We start from the raw sequence: 27,027 nt of genomic DNA, 5'->3' as shown, positions 1-27,027 counted from the left end.
TTTTATGAATTATATTATAAAATGTCATCGACATATTCATGAGAAACGTGCTTAATTAAATTTATAGAAACCACATATGATACTGCTACCTGAGCAGAAAACCTAATAAGCATCTTTACTCTTTAATTAATATTTCTATATCAATATTATATCTACTAAGCATTCTTTAATCCTTATATTTACAGATGGTGGTGTAAAGGGTAAAGTATCGACAGAGTCAAAGTAATATATAATTAATATATAATTAATTAAGGCGGCGGGCAGACAGGAACGTTAGCACGCCGGGCGAAATGCTTAGCGGTATTTCGTCTGCCGCTACGTTCTGAGTTCAAATTCCGCCGAGGTCGACTTTGCCTTTCATCCTTTCGGGGTCGATAAATTAAGTACCAGTTACGCACTGGGGTTGATGTAATCGACTTAATCCGTTTGTCTGTCCTTGTTTGTCCTCTGTGTTTAGTTCCTTGTGGGTAGTAAAGAAATAGATATTTCGTCTGCCTCTACGTTCTGAGTTCTAATTCTGCCGAATTCGACTTTGCCTTTCATCCTTTCGGGGTAGATAAATTAAGTACCAGTTGCGTACTGGGTTCGATCTAATCGACTGGCCTTTCCCAAAAACTTTCGGGCCTTGTGCCTACAATAGAACATAATATGTAATTAATTATTTATAATAATAATAATAATAATAATAATGATAATAATAATAATAATAATAATAATAATAATAATAATAATAATAATAATAATATAATTGATATCAGTATTTGAAAACTCATAAACATGCAAAAAATACAGGAATAATCAGTCTCCTTGCCCGTATTTAAGATGAAACGTTAATGTTTAATACGAAATATTAATATCTAATATTTATATATCTACTAAGAATTTTTTATTCCTATAGTTATAGATGTTAGTGTATTAAACATGAAATACCGACCTATTCAAAATACTAGTAACTTTAACATAATTGATTTATTTGTGATGATAGTATATCTAATGGTAGTTTTTGAGAGCCCATTTATATGCGTGAACACATGAAAAATCAGAATCAATCCTTGTATTTAAGAAGCACCTCTTGGAATATTAGATTTGGTATAACTCCTCGAGGCAGAGAAACAAAAAGAATTTCTAAATTTATAAGCAGCAGCTTTGCTTACAATCTCCCACTCAACAGAAAAACTATTTTTCTTGTTTTTCAAGTCCCAAATAAATTTACTGGTACAAGAGGATCTGTTCCCATTATTAAAGGTGTAATTGTGATTAGAGATACGTTTCTTGATAAAATGCTGCGTTGCCCCTATGTAAAAGAAACTCACCTTCAGATTTACATCTGTAAACAACATTTTTGTGCTTACAACAACTTTTAAATAAACATTTACATCTAACTTTGCAATCACCAAATATATTTTCGTTACTACTCATATTAGTATGTTTTATATACCATTATTCTCATTTGGATATTTTTGCTTATTTCGTCTATCCTTATTCCTATTCCTGCCAGTTCGTTTAAAATTATAACTAACATGAGAAACATTCATGTTGTTGGAGATACTGATGTCCATATTTTTAGGATGATATTTCAATTTTTGTTTATACCCAGCTTTGCTGAGTGCTATGTTATAATAGCATTATTGTCAAAAATATCCTTAATAGACTATACATCAGAAATTCTTTCACAGATATTATAAACTAAAAAGTCTTTTACAGAACCGGAATGATTACTTCCAACATTTATATTATATTCTTAAGATTGGAGTTAGGCTTGTGATATGGTTCATAGTTGTCAGTAATGAGATTAAGATTAACATCCAAGAAGTTAACCGATTCATGGTTATTTTCTATCGTTATAGAGTCCAAAATTCTTTAAAAATTTGTAAAAAATTTTCTTATATAGTTTAAGTTACAGTTCTATATTTAAGAGATGAGGAATTATGTACATTATTTATATGGGATGGATATTTGACCGCATCTTGTTTGTTTTTAACACAACATTTCGGCTAATATACTCTTCAGCCTTCATCAGGTGTCTTGGAGAAATTTCGAACCTGGGTTCTCATTCCTAAGGTATTTTCCGAAAAATACCTTAGCCGAAACGTTGTGTTAACAACAAACAAGATGAGAACAAATATCCGTCAAATTTAAATAATGTATAGTTCAAGTTTCCTATTAGATAGGTTCCTAATGGTGGAAAAGGTATCATCCCTATAAAAACCTCCTGCATGTTCAGGAAAATCCCTTCCTAAGGCAAAAAGAATATAAATACCAACTAAATCTGTAACTTGAGCAGAATCCGCGTATCCTATGGTTATAGGTGGTTCCGATAAGGTAGTTATCCACCCCTGATTATAACTCTCTCGTATGACATGTGCACAAGTTCAGTGACTTGCTTTTACTTCCGCGGACTAACGACACACTGGCTGTATGACCGCTTAATATGTCTCCGAAGAAATCGTGCAAATACTGTTGTATATGCAGCAATTATAGAGGGAAGAATGTAGACAGCAAAGTTATTTCATTTCATAGATACCCTGCAAACGTCGCTATTCGTCGTACTTGGCTTCAGAGATCGCGACTTGTATATATATATATATATATATATATATATATATATATATATATATATATATATATATATTATATATATATATATATATATATATATATATATATGTGTGTGTGTGTGTGTATATAAATGGATGAATGAATTATCCTTTATTTACCGTTAACATGGAAAATTCAATAAACAGTTACCAGGGTAGCAAAATTCACGCAAGTAACAAGGATGTAGCGACCCTATTCAAAGGTAGAAGCTCCGGGTTAAGGTGCAGTATTTTGTGTAGTATAAGTAAATAAATGGAGTTGAACGCAGATGCTATTCAAATTCTTTTACTTTCGACATAGTTTTCGAAGACAACATTGGTTTTATTCCAAAGGAATAAACGGTGTAAAAAGTAACCAACGACGATTAGATACTTCGTATAGCTTGCGCAACGAACACATAGAAAAATACCCATAAAATTACATCTATATCATATCTATATCATAAAAGTATATCTATATCATAAGTACAAATATACATACAACTATACACACATATGGATACGCATACAGATATACAAAAATACAAAATATGTATGCAAATAGATGCTCACATATATAAAAATATACACACAAATGCATACACATTTATACATGTATGTATATATATACGTATATATACATGCATATATATATATATATATACATACACACACGCATATGTATACGCACACACACATACATGCATATACATACATATACATACCTACAATACATACACACACATAAATATATAGAGACATATCTACATCATAACGTATACATGCAAACAATTTGGTATATATATATATCCTACCTATGACCTGGCATATGAATAGGCGTCGTTTTGGGGTATCGCATATTTTTGTTTTTCTCCAGTCTCTTAATTATCTTTTCCATTCTGTTTCTTTTCTTTGATAAAGTGTAATCACCCGAACCGTCAGATTCTTTTCTGCTTCTTCCTTTGGCGTATGAAGCTTTACTCTACACTTGCGTCAGAAATTAATTAGCACTTCTCAAATTTCTACATTAAATAGGTTAAATCAATTAACCTATGAGCTGTTCAAAACGTCTTACGCGATGAGAAAACTTAGTATGGTGTGATTTCGGTCCTTGCGAGGCGCTACCTATATCTATTAAACAAAGGAAGATTTGTCTGCATCCGCACTCCAATTTGTTGCACTGCTATGTCAACATCATAAGGCTGTAGACTCTCAAACTGCTCTGCAAACAAAGTTACGTCATCGTTCTGCGCAACAGTGAACTCGCAACAAAGCAATAGTTCGAGATATGGCCACTAGGTGACAGCACATACCTTGAGTGAAGAGCAAATCAAGGGTGCTAATTAATTTCTGACGATAGTGTATACTTCTTCGTTAGTTGCTTTTTTTTTTTCGTTTCATATTTCTATTCTTTTTACTCACGTACTTTCGCTTGTCCGGTTTGTTTGTTCGTTTCCTCTTTGCTTCGAATTTTATTCAAGCTATTTACGTGATTTCACCTCCATGTGAGTGCGTGTATCAATGTGTAAGAGAGAGGGTAGAGAGAGAGAAAGAATGAGAGCAAGAGGGAAAGAAAGAAAGGAAGAGAGAGAGAAAGAGAGAGAGAAAGGCAGAATTTTGATTAATTAAGAATCTGAAATTGTTTAGCATTAAGTTTGCCTTTTTTTACTGTTCATTAATAACATTTGCAATAGAAACAAATCTAATCTCCACTTAGAAACTTTTTAAATAAGTTCAAGGTAACTCGTTTATAGTGAAAGGTATTTAATTATAAACATGATTAGAAATATACTAGTTAAAATTAATTTTGATAGTTATTTTTTGTAAATAAACAGTAAATAAATTAGGTAAGATATAAGCATTGACAGCAATTATCCTGATAGCGACATTTTTTCTTCTTTCCCTTTTTAACTCATTTTTTTTTTTGTACTTATATAAATATATCTTTTCAAATTGTCTGTGTACATTCAATAAATGGAATGTATTGTTTTTTTTTTTTATTTAAAGCCTAACTTATTTATTTTATACCAAAACAATGATAAGAAATATTCCCTGGTAGTTCCACAAAGTTAATCAATCGATTACGGCTTTGTTATATTCCATAGATAAATTCATTGATTGTTAGCTCTCTTACTCTTTCACAACCTTCCCGTTCTCTTTCTCTTTATTTGATAACTTATTAACAACACGTCCTCACCTGCTTGCAGACATTACGAGTCTGTAGATTCCTCGCCAAAAGAATCAGTTCTTTTGTCGTTGGTTTTGTTTTTCTTTCCGTACTGTGAAACTATCTTTCCTTTTCGTTTATATATATTTTTTTTCCAATATCGTTTTTGGCGATATACACAGTCATATCAGACCAATAGGTTCTTCTCTTTTTTTTTTTTTTCTTTGCAATTTCATGCAAAAGAAAACTGGTGCCAATCATCATCATCATCATCATTTCAATATTTAGACATTTAGACATTTCTGGTCGACGTTTTAGACACGTATACAATTCCAGTATCTCTCTCTCTCTCTCTCTCTCTCTCTCTCTCGCCTTCTCTCTTTCACTCAATATATAAATATATGGATATAGATACACACGCACACACACATATATTTATATATATATATATATATATATATATATATATATATATATATGTATACAGAGAGATATATATATATATACATACATACATATATACATACAAACACATATATATATACATTACATATGTATATTTATAAGTGTGTGTATGTGTGTGAGCGCGCGCGCGTGTGTGTAGTGTTTCTGTTATCTCTTTCAAAATGGTTGGAAGTTATCTCCATCCGCATAGAATATTTCCCAGAAAATAATATTGTCCCCTCCGGAACTATTCTTTTGAAGATTTTGTTTTTCAGTTTTATGCTTGATTTAATGGAATTTCGTCAATTATTTCAAAACTCTGTTCCAATATCTACCTATGACTATACATGGATCGGTAATAGAGATTCATTTGGCACTTCATGGAGCTAGTTCTTTAGCAGCTTATCTCAATATATCACAGATATTAATATTTTTCGCTCCTAAAGGCGGCGACGTGGCGGAATTGTTACCGCGCCGGGAAAAATGTTTAGCGGCATTTCGTCCGCTTTACTTTCTGAGTCCAAATTCTGCAGAAGTCGACTTGGTTTGTCATCCTTTCGTGATCGATAAAATAAATGCCAGTTGGACACTGGGTCTTGTACCAAAAGCTGGTTTTGTACCCGAATAGCGACGATGTTAGATAGATGCTGAATTAGATTCATGAAAATATGAATTTCGTCATTCATATTTGTAATGCCTTTTCAGCATTACAATCTTTGTCACTCGCACCGTCACTTGACTGTGCTACTAAAATACCATTGAATAAGAATCTGTCGTCACGCTTTTACCTTGAAAAATTGTTTAACTTTCAATTCACCACTTACATATTACAAAAGCTGTGCTTAACGTCATTTGATTTCCTAAAAATCAAATGACAAATACTTTCATTTTATACAGGTACAAATACTTTCATTTTATTTCATTTCGCCCACACCCTCAGACGAGAGAAAGGATTGTCACTTCATAGAAATGCTATAACATACTTCCATATTTGTTTCATGAAAATTTTATGACGAACGGTTTCATTTACTCAGCTTTTCCAGTGGAGTCCATACACAACAGTAATTTTGGTAGTGCACCCACCTCCAAACCCTGGCCTTGGAAAGGGGTTATTTTATTATGATTATAAGTGGCTTAAATAAGGCTAATGAGTTTTGCAGTGAAACAAGAATTTGAAAAGCATGGTTGAAAGCAAGATTATTAGAAGGTAAACTTTATAGCAAAGATAATTTTGTATCAAGAATTAAACTTTGACTTACTAACATCCCTCTAGCTTTCGCTCATTCGCAATTACAGCTTCCAGTCTGAGTGGCTTTGTCAACGACAGTTAATAAATCTATCATTGTTAGTTGTTGAACAACGTAAATACGTTGCAATTGATCGGTTTGATTTAATATGCAGCTCTTTTAGAATTAAACGCAGTGGTAGGGCTATGAAGATAATGTCGTAAAAGTCGCCTGTATTATGTACACGGGAGATTTCCAGATTTAAAACTTCTTAACTATTGTATTAACTGGATACTTAATTCAGATATATTTTTATGCATTGACACATTTGTTTTAGATTTTAGTTATATCTATCTTATCTGTTAATCATCACCATCAGTATCGTCATCACCGTCCTACACGACGATGATAAGCTCTGTCGAGCAAACGAGAACAGGTACACTTGTTAATTAATAATTTCTGAAATCGCTTCAGTGTTTAAGTATAAGTTTTGTAGATTAATATGGCAACCCCTCGATTTTATCACACATTCAACCTGAATTAAAAGCATGGGCTAACTCCTCCCCCACAGAACTCATGTTTTCTAGGAGACTGTGCAGGAAGTTGCCTTTTTATTTTGTAGTTATTGAACAGTTCTATTTTCATTCGTTATTTCAGCTAAGTCTATATTTTCGTTCACCATTTGTTGTAAAGCATGATACTTTTATTTTGGTCTATCCTTGTATTTTTTTTATTTCTATTCTTCATTTTTATTCTTATGCATACTTTTGCTACTTGTGTGGAGGCGCAATGGCCCGGTGGTTAGGGTAGCGGACTTGCGGTCGTAGGATCGCGGTTTCGATTCCCAGACCGGGCGTTGTGAGTGTTTATTGAGCGAAAACACCTAAAAACTCCACGAGGCTCCGGCAGGGGATGGTGGTGATCCCTGCTGTACTCTTTCACCACAACTTTCTCTCACCCTTACTTCCTGTTTCTGTTGTACCTGTATTTCAAAGGGCCGGCCTTGTCACTCTCTGTGTCACGCTGAATATCCCCGAGAACTACGTTAAGGGTGCACGTGTCTGTGGAGTGCTCAGCCACTTACACGTTAATTTCACGAGCAGGCTGTTCCGTTGATCGGATCAACCGGAACCCTCATCGTCGTAACCGACGGAGTGCTTCCATCCATTTGCTACTTGTCTTCTTTTCTGATTCTGAAATCAAAAATAAATATCTTTCGATCAACATTTGAACGTAGAGATATATTGAATTAAAATTTAATTCGGTATTTTAAATCTCTGCTAATCGCTCATTTTGTAGTTGTTTTAGACAATAATAAAACTCTATTTTCGAACTACATTTGAACTACACTCGCAGATTCATTCATTCGGTTGTTGTAATTCGAAAATATGCAAAAACAATGTTTCTTTTTTAATCTTGTTCCGAAAACCTGCCTCAGAGCAATATTTGCTTTCGCCATTTGTCTTCTTTTGTTACTCTGAAATCTGAAGTAAACCACTTTACTGATTCCTGCCACCAACGAATCTCTTTTTTTTTTTCTTCGCCGAGATTTACCATTCAAGTCTGTTCAATTTTAAACATGAAAACAACTCAAGTACTAAGACAAGTGTTTTCTTGTGCCATATTAGTTATGTATATAACATTTCTTTTTTTGTCTTGTTGGTTCAATGGAAATAAAAATAAATTTACTGTGGTGGATTGAGAGAATATTCAGCACGTAGGACAAAATGCCTTGCAGCAATTGTCTGGCTCTTTACTTTCTCAGTTCAAATCGCACTGAGTTCAACTTTGTGGTTCATCCTTCCGGACGTGCTACAATCAAGTGACGGTGAAGTACTGGAGTCGTTATGTAATCAACTGTAACCATCCTTCCAAATGGAGACCTTGTGCCTATGCAAGAGATCAATAATTCTATATAATAATTCAAATTACCGTGCGTTGACAAGAGGCAAACACCTCGAAACTGCAGTCCGTGCGTATCACTTAGGCTTACGAGAGAGGGATGACTCCCTTTGCAAATACCATAAGAGCACAAATAGTGTGCCTAAAGCCAGCTGAAGACGATGATCTCCTGAGGCTAAAAGCTACAGTAACACCCACCCTTAGTGGTTAGCCATATTGATGGCTAGTATACATTACGAATTCAAAAGGAATTATTGTGAAAGCTTTAATTAAGAAGAAATAACTTAAATACTTTTGGGTAAAGAATTTTGTAAAGTTTTGTAAAAGTAAAGTTCCATCGCGGGTCATATAGACTCATAAGGGCCGGTTTCCCGGTTTGTTTCCATGGCGTATATATTCCTCATCTGGACAGGACGCCGGTCCGTCGCAGGATTACTCACTTTCGCCGACTGAGTGGACTGGAGCAACGTGGAAGGAAGTGGTTTGCTCAACAACGCAACGCGTCGCCTTGTTCAGGAATCGAAACCACAATCTTACGATCATGATTCCAACAACCTAACTACTAAGCCACGCGCCTCCACCTGTGTTATAAAAATTACATAAATTATGGCTGATCGTTTTTTATGTTAGGAACAGTCCAGTTGAAATAATTATTTAAGCATTGATTTCTTTCTATCAGATATAAACTATCTGATCAACGTCGCATCATTTAATTAATTTAATTAAAATACAAATGCCAGGAGATAGTTTCATGTTTTAACACCATCTTTAAAATGTCTTTCCATCAATTCCCTAAGGTTTTGTTCAATAAGAAAAGATAAATATATAAATGGTGGATTAAGTCACTTTTAAAATAAGTTTTACAATCTGAGTTCAAATCCTAAGGTGAACTTTGCTTTTTACTTTCCCTCCGTTAATAAGCTACAGCACCGGCTAAGTACTGAGTTTGTTATAACAGGAATGCAGCATTCCGCCAAAATGGAGGCATTGTGCGTATGAAAGACATCAATACTTCTATACATTTCAAAGGCGGCGAGCTGGTCGAATCGTTAGCGCGCCGGGCGAAATGCCTAGCGGTATTTCGTCTGCCGTTACGTTCTGAGTTCAAAGTCCGCCGAGGTCAAATTTGCCTTTCATCCTTTCGGGGTCGATTAAATAAGTACCAGTTATGCACTGGAGTCGATGTAATCGACTTAATCTCTTTGCCTGTCCTTGTTTGTCTTCCCTTTGTTTAACCTCCAGTGGACAATAAAGAAATAAATACTTCTATACATTTCAAAAGGAAAAGGAGGATTTTATTTGAATAAAAGATTTGTACTTTAAAGGAAAATGTTGTCTTTTGTAAATTATATAAAATACGACAGTGCTGTCCAACATATGACAGGTAAATTTGGAAGTATATTTTTGACTGACTCCACGGGTAATATGAAGAAATATGGCATATATACAATAGTTATAGTTCAAACCTTTTGTCAAATTTCTTAATGCTTCCATAAAATGATTAAATGAACACTAATTTTCATATGAAAAGTATTTATTTGCCTATAATAAAATTAGATGTGACAAATTTCTCATTTGTATATCTCTTTTCATTAAATGTTTTGGGGTAAAGAATTTTGTGTTATAAGTAAAAGTAAACTTCCATCGCGGGTCATATAGATTCATAAGGGCCGGTTTCCCGGTTTGTTTCCGTGGCGGGACGCCGGTCCATCGCAAGATTACTCAGTTTCGCCGACTGAGTGGACTGGAGCAACGTGAAAGGAAATGGTTTGCTCAAGAACACAACGCTCAAGAACACAATCATTTACTCCATCTCCTCCACCTTCTCCGTCTCTATCAGTCTTTCTCTCCATTCATCCTACAACCGCCTGTGTTAACATTTTCAGTGTCGCTCTTTCAATCTCTCTCCTCCTCCTCTTTGTATGATATAAAAGGCGGCGAGCTGGCAGAATCGTTATCACGCCGGGCGAAATGCTTAGCAGTATTTCGTCTGCCGCTACGTTCTGAGTTCAAATTCCACCAAGGTCGACTTTGCCTTTCATCCTTTCGGAGTCGATTAAATAAGTACCAGTTGCACACTGGGGTCGATATAATCGACTTAATCCGTTTGTCTGTCCTTGTTTGTCCTCTCTGTGTGTAGCCCCTTGTGGGCGGTAAAGAAATAAGAAACGTTAGTACGCTGAGTGAAATGCTTAGCGGTATTTCGTCTGTCTTTACGTTCTGAGTTCAAATTCCGCTGAGTTACTTGATTTATCGATGTCGATAAATTAAGTACCAGTCGCATACTCGGATTAATCTAATCGACTGGCCCCCTTCCTCAAAATTTCGGGCCTTGTGCCTAGAGTAGGAAAGTATGATATAAAAGCGTGACCGGGGAAATCAACCATCCAACCAACATGATTTTTATTATACAGAGATGGTTTATGACCTGGAAGCACTCCGTCGCTTACGACGATGAGGGTTCCGGTTGATCCGAATCAACGGAACAGCCTGCTCGTGAAATTAACGTGCAAGTGGCTGAGCACTCCACAGACACGTGCACCCTTAACGTAGTTCTCGGGGATATTCAGCGTGACACAGAGAGCGACAAGGCCGGCCCTTTGAAATACAGGTACAACAGAAACAGGAAGTAAGAGTGAGAGAAAGTTGTGGTGAAAGAGTACAGCAGGGATCACCACCATCCCCTGCCGGAGCCTCGTGGAGCTTTTAGGTGTTTTCGCTCAATAAACACTCACAACACCCGGTCTGGGAATCGAAACCGCGATCCTATGACCGCGAGTCCGCTGCCCTAACCACTGGGCCATTGCGCCTCCACTAGAGATGGTTTAACTGTCTTAACGAGGGGAAAAACTCGGTTTGAATAATCTTTTAAATAATTTATTTCAATCTAATTTTAATTATTTTAACAGTTTCACTTCATTTTCTTAATAAAAATAATTGAAGTTCTCAAACTGCACGTTATTTATCCATTCACCTAATGACATAGCTATCTACCAAATGATGAAGGGGAACATTCTTTATGTTGCATGTTTCGTTTCTCATTGTGTTCAACGTTTTTTTGATGTCCTGTACTCATATATGCATTCATATATACATATATATATGTTGGTATGTACATATATGTATGTATATATGCATATATTTATATATTATATTTATATTATATATATATATATATATATATATATATATCTATATATATATTTATATATTATTTATATTATTATATATATATATATATATATATATATATATTATATATATATTTATATATTATTTATATTATTTATATATATATATATATTATATATATATATATATATTTATATATTATTTATATTATTATATTATATATATATATATATATATATACAGGGTGTCCCAAAAAAATGTATGCATACTTTAACTGTTTTTGCACTTCAACTGCATTTTCACACTTCCAGTATCATTTTAGAATGAATTTTCTTTGTTCAAAGCTTAATCTGACTGCCATCATTAAATCCTATAGGTTTCATCTGGAAAGAAAAAATATCAAATGAGTTATCAGCTGCTAAAGTGTGTATACATTTTTTGGGACACCCTGTATATATATATATATATATATATATATATATACAATACATATACCTGTCTATTAATATATCTATCTATCTATGCATTTATAGATTTTCTGGCTCCTTCAACATAAGGAAATCGCATTAACTGAATGAAGTATGCACGGGATTCATGCTCATTTCGAAATTTTACAGGCAAATGGATGACAAAGCGTAACAACCGGAATGGGAATTTTAAATGAATGCAGTTTAGAGAAATGTGTGAAACATAGTGTGAAGTACGTGGTCCTAAACACGAGCGGTAAAGGAAGAGACAAGAGGAAAATGAGTGAAAACCATGAGAAAGATTTTAAGATTACATAAGAAGCACGTAGAAAGGTAAATCAGTTATTATGATAGGTGTTTATTTGAGTTTGGAAGCACTCCGTCGGTTACGATGATGAGGGTTCCGGTTGATCCGAATCAACGGAACAGCCTGCTCGTGAAATTAACGTGTAAGTGGCTGAGCACTCCACAGACACGTGTACCCTTAACGTAGTTCTCAGGGATATTCACAGAGAGTGACAAGGCCGGCCCCTTGAAATACAGGTACAACAGAAACAGGAAGTAAGAGTGAGAGAAAGTTATGGTGAAAGAGGATCACCACCATCCCCTGCCGGAGCCTCGTGGAGCTTTTAGGTGTTTTCGCTCAATAAACACTCACAACGCCCGGTCTGGGAATCGAAACCGCGATTCTATGACCGCGAGTTCGCTGTCCTAACCACTGGGCCATTGCGCCTCCACATTTGAGTTTACAAGACAAATGGAAGACATGGATATTCAGCGAGCTTATGATTGAGTATTTACAGGAATGGGAGCTTGTCTAACAAGCATAATTCTATTGCATTATGTTGTGTAGAACCTACATGGCATATGGGTTGCCTATCGCATATTAGTAAGCAGTTTTATAAAAGCTATTAAAAATTGAAACATCACGGAGGCTTCAGTTAATAATCCAAAGTTTAGAGAATGATTTTACAATGTGTTGAATGTTTCCGCTATTCTTTCTTCTCTATCCCCGTCTTATAAACATTTGTTTTCCGCTTGTTCTTCTTCGACTTCTCTTCTTACACAACAACCTTTTTCTTCTTCCAAATTCATTTGTACCACAACTAATTTTCTTATTGACATTTCTCTTCCCACTCCCACGAAACGAATACTCTACCTTAAACACTACGTATAAGGCTTGAAATTCAACTACAGTCTGATGACCGCTATCGTAAGCCGAAATTTCACTCTTTATATTTTCCTTGTAAAACTCAACATACACGTACTTATATATATATATATATATATATATATACATATATGTAATGCATGTATGTATGTATGTATGTATGTATATATATATAGATGTTTATGTAAGTAAAATTACATATTAGGAGTGGCTGTGTGGTAAGTAGCTTGCTAACCAACCACATGGTTCCGGGTTCAGTCCCACTGCGTGGCATCTTGGGGAAGTGTCTTCTGCTATCGCCCCGGGCCGACCAATGCCTTGTGAGTGGATTTGGTAGACGGAAACTGAAAGAAGCCTGTCGTATATATGTATATATATGTGTGTGTGTTTCTGTGTCTGTGTTTGTCCCCCTAGCATTGCTTGACAACCGATGCTGGTGTGTTTATGTTCCCGTTACTTAGCGGTTCGGCAAAAAGAGACCGATAGAATGAGTACTGGGCTTACAAAAAGAATTAGTCCCGGGGTCGAGTTGCTCGATTAAAGGCGGTGCTCCAGCATGGCCGCAGTCAAATGACTGAAACAAGTAAAAGAGTAAAAGAGTAAAAGAGTAAAGAGTAATGAAACAATTTGTTCAGGGTCAATCTATTTATTCGTTATATTTCACTTTCCTTCCGTTAAATGTATGTTATTTCTAATTGGAAACATCTTTTTCTGTGGCTGTACTATCGGGGTTATTTTTAGCACTAGAGTTATCCACATAGTGGTTAACTCTCTAATAATTTATGTATAAATTTGTATTTTCTCCGTAGTTTTTTATGCTAAGCCACTCGGTGTTAAATTAATGGTATTATTAAATTAATATCAATCTTTCACCCTCATTTATAAATATATATATATATATATATATATATATATACATATATATATTAAATTAGAGATCAAACCACTATTAGGCAAGTTTGGATTTACTCCCTAATATACATATATATACATATATATATTTTAATTATAATAAAGGGTTAATTGCAACAAGTTGCTCAAAACCACATACCGAAAATATTAGAAATAGCAGCCAAATTGATCACTATTTCTCCTACTAATAAAAAAGTCTCCACAAACAAACAGAATTTGTAACCCGTATATGGTAAAAAGAAAGAAAATAACGAAATCCCAGCCTATGGATTAATTATAGACGAATCGTTTCTGGATTAGAACCGAAGGCTCATTTCCTTGTCAATATAATATTTCCTATAAATCTAGAAATGCTAGGTGAAAAAAAAAAACTCACCGGCTCGACCAGCGACATCGAACGATCTAACGGAACTGCTAGCATCCCTACATTTATATAGACAGGCGAATTCGCATCTCCCTCCAAATTTACCACGTGAGTTACAAAAACATTACCAACGAAACGAAGTTTCGTAGATTTCTTGTAAGGGAGCAATAGTATTCAATATACTATTTGTATATTTTTGTATATTGTATACATATATATTGTTTACCATATACGGGTTACAAATTCTGTTTGTTTATGGAGACTCTTTTATTAGTAGGAGAAATAGTGATCAATTTGGCTGCTATTTCTAATATTTTGTATTTTGTATACAATATATTGTATACATATATATATATATACATATATATATATATATATATATATATATATATATATATATATATATATATATATATATATAATATATATATATATATATATATAATATACATATATATATATATATATATTATATATATATATATATATATATATATATATATAAGTTGGGATGAGATATATATGTCTTGCAAACAACTTGCACATGCAAGTGCTACCAGTTAAAAGCTCCGTATACCGGAAGCTAGCAAGTGTATGGGGTCATCAGGAGAGAATGCGCGCCGTTTCGGGGCCTACCTCTCGACGGCACCAATTCGCACCGGCCCCCCCTCACTGATATGAGGCCTTGATCCTCCTGCTTATCCATATTATCATCATGAGGAACCGTTAGCTCGACTATATTTACAACTTTCTTTCTTTCACACCACATCAAAATATCTGGTTTTTTCGAAACTGGGATGGGAAAGAAAACCTGGCACCCAGGTAAATCTGCAGTTTCCTTCCAATAACCGTTCCACTTTTCATTTTTCTCAGAAAGTTTCTTGATCTTCTTCTTGAAACGGATCCGCTGACCTGGTCGCACGAAGGTAATGAAATCTCTTGATGGTACTTTTAACGATTTTTCCTCAGTGTTGTTGAGATGAATTTGGTTCTTTATAGCATTGAAGATAACCTTAAGGATCAAGTTGTGCCTCCATGTGTACCTGTTCAATGCTAATGAACAGTTGGAAAGAATATGTTTCAGTGTACCGACCTTTCCACATTTGCAGATGTCATTCTCTAAAACGTTCCATCTTACTAGATTCGTAGGTGATGGCAAAACATCATAAGATGAACGAATCAGGAAACTCAGCCGAGATGTCGTCCACTTCCACATCTCATCCCAACTTATCTTCCTCTCAACAACATGTTCTTCCCATCTCGTCATCTGACCTTGATGAACACATCGGATCAAATGAAGCTCTCTTCTCTCTGCTTCTCTTGTTTTGACGCTGTTGCTAACAACAGATCTGCGTTCACTCGGCATCATGCTTGCAAACGGTCTGAACTGATCTGCGCCAAAACCAAAGTTTTAATTCATTTTTTTTGTCTTCTACTAGCCTATTATGTAGTGTGTTTTTCTTGGAGAACTTATGGTGGTAATAGTGTCTTTTGGCGTCTATGTTTCAGTGCGTGGTGAGGCGCAAGCCAAGCCCTTGTTATAATTATGTATATAATTATAAAATATTTATAAAATTTACTTATGAGGTTTTATTTCCGCGCTGACCACTAGGTAAAAATCATTTATGATTTTACCCTTTATTATTATTATAATTAATATTTTTTTAAATCATATATATAAATATATATATATATATATATATATATATATGTATATATATATATATATATATATATATATATATATATATATGCATGTATGTATACCTACACACACACACACACACACACACATATATATATAGTGGTTCTCTACTTCTAATACAGACTCTGACCACCTCTAGTACTTACGCCTTAGATCCATCATGGCGTCTGATGTGGCTTCTTAACCAGAAAATGTATTTAAAAGACACCCATATAGATTGCATATCTGATGTGGACCACTAAGAGCTACGGTTAAGTTCTGATCTTTGTAGATCTGAAAATGTCTTTTTAGGCCTCTGTAAGATTTGCAGACCTTAGTTGGTGGTGATTCGTTTTACATGGGTTCGCAAATGAGATTTGAGCCCAGCAAAAGAAAGGCATGATCTGTCACAAACTGTGCACACAAAAGGGTCACTGAGATTCACCTTCATCATCACAACCTGCGTCTTTAAATTTTCTTTTAATCTTGCATGTGTCATCCTTGCCTCCTCAAAAGCTTTCACTCCACTCCACACTTTTGTTCGCCATCCAGCTCGATCCAAAGTAAGAGTTTCTATGGGCTTTGGATCCATTCCAAGTGACTTCATAGTAGTTCTTATGCTGTCCTTAAACATCTTTTTAGGTTTACACCGATTTCGTTTCCTCTCTGCAAGCTCACCCAAAAACAGTTGTTTGGGTATGCGTTCATCAACCATTCGAACGATATATCCAGACCATCTCATTTGATTTTTCAGTATCGTTGATTTAATTGAAGTGAAGCCTGCAGACGCAAAAACATCTGTGTCTGGAGTAAAGAAAAGACCCATTTAATGTTTAAAACGCGACGATATATATATATATATATATATATATATATATATATATATATATATATATATATATATGCGACGATTTGTAAATTTTAGGTCAGATATTACCTTGGCAGGGTCCGAAATGCCTCGTGAAAATATCTGTTCCGACTTGGCTATTTCTTGCTGAAGAATCTGAGGGCCTATGGAAGATTGGCTTGATTTAATTTAATCAGGTTAGTTTACCATTAAACAGCAGATGAAACGGTGCATCGTACAAGAAATTACAGGGTAAATGTTTTTTAAATTTTCTCCTGTTTACGGAATTAATCTTTATTTGCGGTTGAAGCTTTGGCTGTTATTTCTAGTGGGTGAATGGCCTATCATGGCCGTTCCTTGATTGTTGATGTTGAACTTAAAAATGGTCTATGACTATTTAAATTTTTTCCCACTAGGTCGCTGGTGGCAAAAAGAATTCTACAAAATTTTTTTTTGCCACCCTATATTGATTAATTATGAATTTTCTGGTTAATTCCGTAATGGAATCGACGGCTTATATTTATTTGCTGCCGATAAATTTGGCGCGAGTGCGACGATTTGTAAATTTTAGGTCAGATATTACCTTGGCAGGGTCCGAAATGCCTCGTGAAAATATCTGTTCCGACTTGGCTATTTCTTGCTGAAGAATCTGAGGGCCTATGGAAGATTGGCTTGATTTAATTTAATCAGGTTAGTTTACCATTAAACAGCAGATGAAACGGTGCATCGTACAAGAAATTACAGGGTAAATGTTTTTTAAATTTTCTCCTGTTTACGGAATTAATCTTTATTTGCGGTTGAAGCTTTGGCTGTTATTTCTAATGGGTGAATGGCCTATCATGGCCGTTCCTTGATTGTTGATGTTGAACTTAAAAATGGTCTATGACTATTTAAATTTTTTCCCACTAGGCCGCTGGTGGCAAAAAGAATTCTACAAAATTTTTTTTGCCACCCTATATTGATTAATTATTTATTATATATATATATATATATATATATATATATTGGCTAAACTGGCAAAATGACCATTCCGAAATACAACAATATATATATATATATATCTATATATATATATATATATATAATATATATATATATATATGTATGTATGTATATATATGTATATATAAATATATATATACATATATATATATATATATATATACACATACACACACATACATACATATATATATATACAGTTAATTTACGAAAATAAGTCTTAGTTTCAGTGTAATCATTTTTATGATGACTCGTAAAAAAAGAAATTGTACCTTAGACAAAATTTTCAATTTGCAGGTGAATGCTAATATGCTGAACATATAGAATTTTGTCGAGTTGTATCAGAGTAAAAGCACCTGTGTCATTAAAAATTTCTAAACGAAAGTTATTAGTATAAAGACAGACAGACTGGTGACTGGGCTCCCTGCTGATAGAACCAGACACTTGAGTTTCTTACGATCTCCTATTGTGTCAAATAATTTCGCTTTGGAATTCGTAAGCAAATAACTTTACCAAAAGTGATCGTGCCAGATGTGGTCGAAGGTTTTATTAACGCTAATAATGTAAAATTTCTTTCGCTGTAGTATCCAAATACAGTTTGTTTAACCCCTTATATGGAATATGACAAAATAGTTCTCGTGCGAATTTGTCTTTGCAAAATTACTGTTAATATTCCTGAGAAGTTGATTTTGCCTTTCATTCTTTCAGTGTCGATAAAATAACTACCAGTTGATCCCTTTGGTCGATGTAATTGACCTAGCCCGTCCCTCGAAATAACTGTCCGTGTGTCAAAATTTGAAACCAATATTCCTTGAGAAGAGAAAGTAATTGAAGTGACATACTGACAGTTTTCAAATCTTGTCTCCATATACTTTTTAATACAAATAGCAGAAGAGGTAGAACACAGTATTTACTTTCGTCCGTCTGTTAGTTTAAATATAGTCACATTCTGTATCACTTACGGTCATTTTCTCCTTCTCCTTGACCATGAGGCTAAATATACTTTTTATTGCTCTTCTACGTCATACACCAAGAGGTCTCCTGTCCTTAAAGTCAGCAAAGCCATCAACTGGGTTTATCATGAGGAACAGTTTGCTAAGAACTCAGAGTATAAGCTCTATTAGTTTCCTCTTAGATTGTTTCATTCAGCGAACAACTACAGGATGGTGATACTCTGAAGCACTTGCATCCATTCTCATACACCAAGGCTCAGCCATGTTTCCTATATGTTCTTTCTCGACATTGACGGCATCATTCCAACCACACACAATCCCACACAGAAATTACTATCACATTATTCTATATTCCATTTTTTTCTTTTCCACTTACAAACGTCATCCCATCACCCACACATACTTAACCCATTTTAACCCACTGTCCTTGTTTGAGGAGAGTTGTATTTGGTTTGTTTACTGCAATAAAGGTTAACTGGATGCTTCTGTGTGTTTGTTATCCCTATTTATATAACTATCTTCAAAATTTCGACAGGGTTAACCTGAGTTAAAATGGGTTAAGATACCTGAAAAGGAGAAGTCGCAACTACTGGCTCACATATACACTGTGTCATCTCTCATCTACTACTACTACTACTACTACTACTACTACTACTACTACTACTACTACTATTACTACTACTACTACTACTACTACTTCTACTACTACAGCAAGCTAGGTACTAGAGCCACGAGCTCACATACATGCTGTATAATCTCACTACTACTACTACTACTACTACTACTACTACTACTACTACTACTACTACTACTACTGGTTCACATACTGTTATCTCTCATCACCTTCTACTACTACTACTACTGCAAGCTAGAGACTACAACTACTGGCTTCACATACTGTGTCATATCTCATTTACTGCCACAGAAACTAAAATAGACACCAAGATATTCCAAGAACTGTCTCACTAACTTGCTGTATTATCCTATATCTGCTATTTCAAATAGCAAGCTAAGCACTGCTACTACAGGTGCACATGCCTGTTATTTCATCTCTCATCTCTCAAATACTGTACTACAACAGCAAGTTACGTATTACAACAGTTGGCCATGTTCTTAATCGCAACGACTCTGATTACCGAGTATACCGATCGATACGAAACACATATGTGCTTCGTATCACATTATGATCGCTATGACCGCGAGTCCGCTGCCCTAACCACTGGGCCATTGCACCTCCATTCCGATTCCCAGACCGGGCGTTGTGAGTGTTTATTGAGCGAAAACACCTAAAAGCTCCACGAGGCTCCGGCAGGGGATGGTGGTGATCCCCGCTGTACTCTTTCACCACAACTTTCTCTCACTCTTACTTCCTGTTTCTGTTGTACCTGTATTTCAAAGGGCCGGCCTTGTCACTCTCTGTGTCACGCTGAATATCCCCGAGAACTACGTTAAGGGTACACGTGTCTGTGGAGTGCTCAGCCACTTACACGTTAATTTCACGAGCAGGCTGTTCCGTTGATTCGGATCAACCGGAACCCTCGTCGTCGTAACCGACGGAGTGCTTCCATAATTAATCCATGATCGCTATATTCTGTCTGTGATGAAAAATAATTAAACTTCAATTTGTTTTCTTCGCTTACGTCAATATTTATATTTCCGTCATTTTTCGTTTCTTAGTTGTTTGGCCTAGACGGAGTGGTTGTGCTGTTGGATTTCGCAGGTCCTCCCTGACCAGTGAGGTCAATGTTATTAATGTTCCTCTTGGCGCCTATAGTTGACGTCTGCAAGAAATACATACGCAGAGCTGGAATTTAAGAGGATCAGCATTCTAGGCACGAATGACTTGATGTAATGATTAGTCTGAGTTCTGGGGCGGAGTAGACATAATACGGATGTTGTGAAGTGTAGAGGCAAGTACATGAGAAAAACCAGTAAGTTGCGAAGAACAGAGGTCATTGCAATGTCTGCAGAAAAGGCAGAGAGGGGACACAGCATGTCTATGAGTCAGAGCGCGAGGTATTTTGATAAGCAATTTCATGCCAATCAGTTGAGTAGCCTTTCTTTGTATATGGTCTAATACATCAGTGTGCTTAGTAACAGTACCATCGTATGAGACTTGCCCGAGATTTATACAGGTTTAATACCGTATATCTTCGAGTATAGTCCGCCCTTGAGTATAATACGCAGGGGATTTTTAGGGGGCTGTACCTCTGAAAAACTTAAACCTTGTGTATAATACGCACCCCTTCTCTAACTTGAGTCGTGCGTAATTAAGCTATCAGCACCTAGTCGAACAAACACTTCCGCGCATGCGTAATACAATATCAGTGATGTTCTTAACTGTTATATGGGAATGTTTGAAAATTGTTTTTGTTACATGTTATTCTGTGTTCTGAATACTTTTATTTTAATAAATTTTGCTTACTGCAGTTGTGGATGATTCTTTTATGACTTCATTGCTTTCAGGCTTAGCTTAAGGTATTTTCGCGCCCGACATCACAAAATGCGTCGGAATAAACATTGCCGGACAGCAAATATAGACTCGGACACTGCTTAGAAAATATTTTTCACTTCTAACCTCGTATATAGTACGCTCTAGGGATTTTGACCTTTAATTTTGAGGAAAAAATGCGGATTATATTCGAGGATTTACGGTAGTTGTTGGAAATAATTCTGAGTTCCCAAGAATAAAACCCCTTTGTAATATGTATTGACCAAGAGAGCTCTAATATTTGGGATTGGCTTAAGAGTTTTAGTTGCAAACAGTTCTTGTGTAGTTGGATATGAGTTACAATAAAATTTTCTTGATATGCGCAGCGATTATAAGTGTTTGCTGATAAAGAATCGAGATTCACATGACTCCGTTGAACAACGATTTTGAAGTCGCCGTTCATGATGTCTGCGCGAATGTCGCGTTAGGTATACTCTTTTACTCTTTACTCTTTTACTTGTTTCAGTCATTTGACTGCGGCCATGCTGGAGCACCGCCTTTAGTCGAGCAAATCGACCCCGGGACTTATTCTTTGTAAGCCCAGTACTTATTCTATCGGTCTCTTTTTTGCCGAACCGCTAAGTGACGAGGACGTAAACACACCAGCATCGGTTGTCAAGCAATGCAAGGGGGACAAACACAGACACATAAACATATACACACACATAAATATATATACATATATACGACAGGTTTCTTTCAGTTTCCGTCTACCAAATCCACTCACAAGGCATTGGTCGGCCCGGGGCTATAGCAGAAGACACTTGCCCAAGATGCCACGCAGTGGGACTGAACCCGGAACCATGTGGTTGGTAAGCAAGCTACTTACCACACAGCCATTCCTCCGAGGTACAAGTCCGGCAAGGTTATTTATGGAAGGCCAGCAGTCGCTCATGCATACCAGCCTCCCCTCTCCACGCCACCGATGTTATCCAAAGGTAAGGCAAAGGCTGATACAGCTAGGCACCACGTGTATTTGGTAGTGATCATGATGCTGGGATGGAAATGGATAGCTTTGGATAGATTATTCCTAGTGCATCAACAACGTTGAAAGTAACTAGCAAATATGGAGGGTTTCTCTACGGGAATATTGCTTGCAGAACGTTCGTAGCTGAGAAATTGAGAAAAAGACGAATTCTTCAGAGTTGATAGAGATTCTTTTTACCAAAAGAATACCAAAAATAATCGGTTTCAAATTGCGTAGTGGGAGAACTTGGAGGGCTGTGCAATGTGCTGAGGCATTCTACATGGTTCTGACAATGTTGCAATGCTAAGTAAGAGCTGTCCGGTTTGTAGGGGTGAGAAATTTACACCTAAATGCCAGATGTGGTCGGTTTTATTAACACAAGTAATGTAAACTGTTTCGCTGTAGTATCCAAATACAGTTTATCTGACTCCTAATATGGAATTACAAAATAGCTCCCGTGCGAATCTTTGACTAAAATATTTCGGGGAAGCAATGAGTAATCCACTCATGAAACTTAGGAATGAGACACGTTCCTTCTCGAGCCATGCCTAGCTCATAAGGGCCGGTTTCCCGGTTTCTTTGGCGTATAGGTTCCCCACATGGACGGGACGCCGGTCCGTCGCAGGTGAGCTGCAAGATGCAGGAGGAAAGAGTGAGAGAAAGTTGTGGCGAAAGAGTCAGCAGAAGTTCGCCATTATCTTCTGTCGGATCCGCGTGGAGTTTAGGTGTTTCGCTCATAAACACACACATCGCCCGGTCTGAGATTCGAACTCGTGATCCCTCGACCGCGAGTCCGCTACCCTAACCACTAGGCAACGTGCCTCCACCAATTAGACATGTGGGGGATATGAAACACACACTGCCCCATATTTTTGTTGAAATATACCACCTCAATTTTCAATCTAATGAAGAATTTAGTAAAACAACTTAATCTGGTGTTTGTAATATGATTTAACGTGAAATGTTGATGGAAGATTTTTATTTAAATCCCGTTAAAGCACGAGGCTGGTGTCAGAACAATGGGCGGTTTCAGCGGCTTAGGTGTTGCAATACTGAGAGTCCAACAATTCAAAAGTCCTTCAGCTTTGCATTAAGGTTAGAGCGGGGTGGATGTGGAAAGCAGCGTTTGCAAACCAGGAACAGGATATAGCAACCAAATTCCTGGTGCACAAAAGGGACAGAGACGCAATAAAAACACAAAAAGGTGATAACTGACGCAGACTTTGTGAAGTCATCACCCAAATCATTAGCAGTTGTCTAATAATGCCACGTGTTATTATTATCTACCGATGTGTTATAATGTTGTAGCCAACACATTATGCAATGAGATTCGTCGGAAGAATAACGCCGAGGTCAAAGAAATAAGAACTCACAATATGGTAGAGGCCAATTTGCTGAAAAACAATCATGTTAGTTCTATATAAATTTATTCTTTCAAAGATAACGTTTTTATATGTTTTGTAAAGAAGTTACACAGTTCAAATAAGTATTATTTCTGGCAAAGCATAAACAATTCCCAATGAAGGACTTCTCCCATAACATAATAACAGATCATTTATGCTTGTATGGGATTGCTGCTTTTACTGGAATTTCCAGGTCCTCAACAAAAGAGGTGTGAGCAGTGCCGTCTTACGACTGGGCATTTACCCAAGGGCTCCATATATCTGGGGGTCCGATTCTGATCTATGTATGCTGTGACTTGTTATCAGTGAAATAAATTATATAGGGCCTAGTACACTGAGTTGTCCTAGGCTGTATAATGTTGCTAAGACGGTTCTGTATGTGCTTGACTTTAACTTTTCACTCCCTTGTACATACAAACATGTAGCCTTGGTACGTCCCTAATAGAGCAGACAGGTTGTTTGCTGCCAACACGAACAGCAAAACAAGATCTCATCCTAGTTTAATATCTGTCGATAACCAATGTTGCCTGTGTCTAGTTGCTTCAGTTCTTAATGACAGCTGTATGAACCTTCTGGAATTTCTGAGTCAATATTCTCAAGGTAACAGTTTTAACAGATAAAAGCTTGTCAAAGGTAAGAGATTGTAGTATCGAAAGACAGAATCGAACATCTCTTTATAGTCTAACTTTAGAGTTGATAATGCTGCCACACGTAAGTCAGTTACTTATTTCTTTATTGCCCACAGGGGGCTAAACACAGTGGGGACAAACAAGGACAGATAAAGGGATTAAGTCGATTACATCGACCCCAGTGCGCAGCTGGTACTTAATTTATCGACCCCGAAAAGGATGAAAGGCAAATTCGGCGGAATTTGAACTCAGAACGTAGAGGCAGACGACATACCTATTTCTTTACTACCCACAAGGGGCTAAACACAGAGAGGACAAAGAAGGATAGACAAACGGATGAAAAGCAAAGTCAACCTCGGCGGAATTTGAACTCAGAACGTAGCGGCAGACGAAATACGGCTAAGCATTTCGCCCGGCGTGCTAACGTTTCTGCCAGCTCGCCGCCCTTCATTTTAAGAGTCAGTCAAGGACACACGCCTGATTCACAGAGATCGTCATTTTTAAGTAATTTGGTGTAACGTTGGTTTTGTTCTCGTTCAATGTAGAGTTTTCTCAGATATATTTTCAAACTAGTTATGTGTTTTTGTATATCTTATAGCAGTAGCATGAATGTGTCTAGACAGCATAAATATTTTAGTGGAGAAGAACACTTCGTATGTTTAGTTCCTCTTCATCTCTCAAAGCCTATAACGGATGTGTATGTGTGTGTTGAAAGACAGACAGACAGACAGATATAGTAGATAGATAGAATAGATAGATAGATAGATAGATAGATAGATAGATAGATAGATAGATAGATAGATAGATAGATAGATAGATAGATAGATAGATAGATAGATAGATAGATAGATAGATAGATAGATAGATAGATAGATAGATAGATAGATAGATAGATAGATAGATGAAACATACTTAGATTCATACTATTTCTCACTGCTTATAAGCGGTGAGTCGCGTGTGTATGCATAGTGGTCATTTGCGAGCGTTTATAATTTGGTAGCATCTACCAGGCTAGCCGTGAGCAGTTTTTCATTATTTATTTTTATAACCATCCAATCCCATCGTTGACCATGTGAAATAACCGGAATGTTACAGATGGAAAGCGAGAGAGGGCTGCACCAGCATTAAGTTGTTGGTTATTTTCAGATGAGTTGACTAGAGCTACATGAAATCAAATGTCTTTCTCAAAAACCTAGTGCACGGCCCGATCTGATAACTGAACACACACCCTAAAGATCGTAAACCAAACACCTTAACCACTAAGCTATGTGCCTTCTCGTAGGACTATATAATAAAGTCACAAATGTGTGTAGAATAAGTGTAGCAATGTTTGGTGTTTATTTCATCGACATAGGAGGAGTGGCTGTGTGGTAAGTAGCTTGTTTACCAACCACATGGTTCCGGGTTCAGTCCCACTGAGGGACACCTGGGCAAGTGTCTTCTACTATAGCCTCGCGCCGACCAAAGCCTTGTGAGTGGATTTGGTAGACGGAAACTCAAAGAAGCCCGTTGTATATATGTATATATATATATATGCGTGTGTGTGTTTGTGTGTGTGTTTGTCCCCCTAGCATTGCTTGACAACCGATGCTGGTGTGTTTATGTCCCCGTTACTTAGCGGTTCGGCAAAAGAGACCGATAGAATAAGTACTGGGCTTACAAAAGAGTAAGTCCCGGGGTCGAGTTGCTCGATTAAAGGCGGTGCTCCAGCATGGCCGCAGTCAAATGACTGAAACAAGTAAAAGATTATAGGAATTATGGAAAGCAAAGTGAACCTGGTTAGAGACTTCAATTTAAGTTACTGACGAGCGAAACGAAACTAAATTTCACTTTTTTTAAATAACATTTAAATACAAAGAAACAGCTAAAAGCAGAGATAGGAGAAGAAAAGAAAGAAAAAGAATAAAGGGCATTGATCAACCCGGGACATTTGCTCAAAGTGCCCAAACCAGAACCATGTGTTTGCGAAGAGAATTTCCTCACCATACAACCATCCCTAACGTTTTATCGCAACTTCCCAATCTAGAAATCCCAAACTCACCCGCACAAACAGAATTATGAGCCAGAATATTGACAGTATTATTGGCAACAAGTGTTTGATAGTTAAGATATTGAGCCTCAAAAATCTAATGAGAAACGATTATGATGTGAGGAAAGGATATCATTTAGTCAATGTCTGGACTGTAACCGAATTCTTTCGATCATTTCGGTGAAATCGGGAGATGCCTCTAAGCATTTTTCATTTGTTTAAACTTCCTCAACAAAGTATAAACTATTTTATATACACGAGTAAGCTTTAATAATTAGCTAAATTTAAAAAATAAATAATGAAAATTTCATTTTCTCCTGTCCACTTAAGTATTTATAATTAAGGACACTCACCTAATAAGTATGTTTTTAACGCTAGGTTAAACAGCGGGTTTTTGATTTTTATTTTTCAGACGGTGTCACTTGGCAGGCTGTACTTAGACCACACATCCATAGGTGGAAGGCAAAGTTTACCTCAGTGCGATTTGAGCTCATTTGGTAAAGAGCCGAAACTTTGATAGTAAAGAACCACAAGGCATTTTGTCCTACGCGCTGAAGATTCTGTCAGCCCACCTACAGTAAATTTATTTTTACTTCCATTGAACCAACAAGACAAAAAAGATGTTATTTACACAACTAGTATACCGTGAGAAAATATTTGT

Source organism: Octopus sinensis, linkage group LG10, assembly GCF_006345805.1.
Source record: "Octopus sinensis linkage group LG10, ASM634580v1, whole genome shotgun sequence".
NCBI classification, from domain to species: domain Eukaryota; kingdom Metazoa; phylum Mollusca; class Cephalopoda; order Octopoda; family Octopodidae; genus Octopus; species Octopus sinensis.
The sequence above is the reverse complement of the archived record's forward strand: the minus strand, read 5'-3'. Positions refer to the sequence as shown.